Below are 3532 nucleotides of genomic sequence, written 5' to 3' on the forward strand. Positions count from 1 at the left end.
ACTGACCCAAAAGTCAATTCAGTCGAGTGAAGTGTGGCTAAATCGGAGCAGAGCAGCAGCACAACGAGGGGGAGAGCAACAACAGCAGCTGGGCGAGCGAGCGAGCGAGCGAGAGCCAGAGCAGCAGCAGCAGCAGCGCGAGTGAGCGAGCGAGAGCCGGAGCAGCAGCAACAGATCCGGCTGGTATGGATGCCGCCGCCGAAGGGGCCTCGCACTAGGGGAGAGCCGCCGTGGAGATGTCGCCCGCGGCACCGGCTTCAAGGTAGCCGCTCCATGGGGGTGCAGGATGGAGCACCGTCGGCGCCGGGAGGTCGAGTTAAGGAGAAGGTGCGATGTGATGAGTGTACAACCTCTTTGGGGGCGCCGAGTAGGCCTCGGCTTTGTTTGAGGAGTCGGTGAGGATGTTGCGGTTCCGGTGGAGCAGGTTAAGGCGGCGCTGTGGGGATGGAGCAGCCGTGATAGATGAGGCGATCATCAAAGCAGCTCCTTGGAGGTGGAGGACGGGGCGACTGAACCGGCGGGACGACGAGATGGATGACGGATCCTCATCCGGGGAGGTGGATGAGGGACATTGAGCTGTTGTGGTGGACGACGTCGTCGGGGAAGAGGCTCCTGCTGGGCAGCGGTGAGGTGGCGGATGGAGGAGGGTGGGGTTTCGCGGCTGGAGCGGAGAGGTTATGGCGGCCTGGGATTTCGAATGGCGAAAAGGGGGCGATGGAAGGGGGTGAAGCATGACTTAGGGACGCGCTTGTCCAAAATGTAGGGTGTGTTACAAAAGTACCCCCCCACCGATTTGAACTAGCGGCCCTTTCGCCTCAGGGTTAGAAGGGGGATTTCGCATGTCGGGATTTGTCAGCTGGAGGGAGTTTTCGCGCGCGTTGTAATTTCGGGATAGCAAGGCGCGGGTTGTGAAGGCGCCAGTTTTGGGAGCACGATATCTGAATTGTCGGGATATAACAAGACGCGGGTTGAGTTTTAGGGACAAACCTAACTTGTAGTAATATTGTACTTGTACGTACCAAATCAATCCGCACTTCCCTCATCCAAAAAGAAAACGAAAAAAATAAAACTATTCACACCACACGAAGAGAGAGTCTTGCCCTGTTTTACTATATAAATGCTATTCAAAGCTACTCCCTCCTTCCATCTATATAGGGCCTAATGCGTTTTTTGATGCTAACTTTGACCAAATATTAGAGCAATAATATATGACATGCAACTTACACAAAGCACACCGTTACATTCGTTTGTGAAAGGTTCTTTTAATGATATAATTTTCACATTCTGCATGTCATGTACTATTAATCTTGTCAATAGTCAAAGGTAGTCTTAAAAATCTCATTACGCCCTATATGGATGGAAGCAGGGAGTATGAATCCATGTTATGTCCAATTAAATTTTTTCGCTTGCTGTATAATGCATGTAACGACCTACTCATACCAACATTTTAATGCATTCCAAATGTCTATACTACCGCTGCAATTCGAACCAAATTTGAATTTGTTTCTCTATTTCAATAAGAATCTACAATCATGATTGTTGCCAACTTCAACCATCATTCGTGTATTACCTTAATAACACACCACATGATTACTATAGAGATAGATATGAACTATGTGTACTACATGAACTCGAATTATATTTTTTGAATACACTTGATGTTGATTCCAAATAATAGTACATTTGATGTACTAACTGTATATTCATAATCTAAACCATGTTCCATACGTACACCATGTTTATCACACAAAGTATAGTGCCCCGCCCCCTACATTATGACAAGTATTTAGACCTGAGTTGCAAAAGCCACACATTATCCCAAATTATAATCAATGTTCTACATTATGATATCTTCTTCAAGTATCCGTATCCACTTTTTTATAATGAATTATGATCTTTGTTCGTCTTTTACACCTTCACGATCCTCTTCTATTTGTAGCTAGCTAGCGCTAACTTTCTATCGTGCATGCACACACCCGCCCCCCTCTCACCCACCCTTAGCGTCCCCTCCATCGCGCACGTTCATTATTTCTCTTTAGGTCGTCCACCCGCAGTGTGTGTAGGCCCCCGGCTCCTTCTTTCCGGCACACACCGGTCGATATACCTCTCTAGCTAAGTGTGCCTACAACAAATACATATATACTTCCCCTCTTCTCTTCTCACCATCCATGCCCCCTATGTCCAATAAGATTCCACGCAGGTGCACACTCCCGCCCCTCTTTTCATTGATCACATACTCGCACACTCCTCCCCCCTCGACATGGCAGGCCTCTCGCACCACCTCCTAGCCGCACCGTCTCCCCATGTCTATCTCTCCGGACCTTATTTGCTTCTAACACATGCAGGCATGTATATGAACTGGTCTCCCTACATATAGCCAGGTCGAATATAATTCGTTTTCACCAAGCACCGATACACTTACCTTGCTAGTTATGTCTCTCCCTTTCTCGGACACACGACGGTTGATCTTCCTATGTAGTTACGTATGCTTACCACAACCATATCTTCTCCCCTCATCATCCTTGAATAGCTCCCGACCCGTCTCCCACACGCACGTGCATAGACACACAAACATCCCCCGCCCTCTCTTATTGATATTGCACTCATACCCTCCGTTTGTCTAGCAGGCCTCTCCCACCATTTGTGAGACGCCACTCCACCACCAACCCTCTGACGCTCTACCTTGTCTTTTTCCCAACATTATTCCTCTGCTACACATATCCATGGATGTCAATCGATCTCCATTAATACATAGCTAGGTCTCTCTCCTTCCCCACACATATACTAGTCGATCGGTCTCTGCCCTCTCCCCCACCCCCACACCGATAGTCGAACGTTGTAGGTAGGTATCCATGCCACAGAGAAAAACTGCACCTCCGCCCTCTCAAAATCCAGTAGGCCAGCCGCCCTGTATCTTTGACGTGGGCAAACACAAATTCAATGGCACTCTTTATCGATCGCGCAGCCACACACTTCATCCCTGTTTTCAATTCTATCGATATCTCACGTCCATGACTCCATTTCACACACATTGCATATGTTACGTTTTTCTGTTTGAGATATCATCAACACATTGCCTCTGTTTGGCACAAACCATCTCTCTCACACCCACCCACGTACGTACCTGCACCTAAAGAAGAAGTGCACGCAGGACGCACGTACTCACGTCTTGTTCCTGGCCACACCCTTGCAGGTACATGGTGGAGTTCGTTTTTGTACGAAAAGGCAGCCCACGTGATAATTTGACGTGTGTAGCGGTTGTTTACTCGAAGGAGGGTCGGGTACCACGCCTAGACGGAACAAAGTTCGACTTGACGCGTTAGCATTAAATAAAGTTATATATTCCTCAATGGCACGTATAGAATATAAAACAATTGCCGTGGGGAAAATGGAAAAATGGGTTTGTCTCTCGTCACATCATCTCACACAAGGCGGCCGTAGCCTCTCTCTCTCAGCGTTGGTCAGTGATCCGGCCGCATCCCGTCCGCCGGCGGAAAGGGAGGATGTGCATCGTCTCTCTGTTCGACGGTGT

Source organism: Triticum aestivum, chromosome 3B, assembly GCF_018294505.1.
Source record: "Triticum aestivum cultivar Chinese Spring chromosome 3B, IWGSC CS RefSeq v2.1, whole genome shotgun sequence".
NCBI classification, from domain to species: domain Eukaryota; kingdom Viridiplantae; phylum Streptophyta; class Magnoliopsida; order Poales; family Poaceae; genus Triticum; species Triticum aestivum.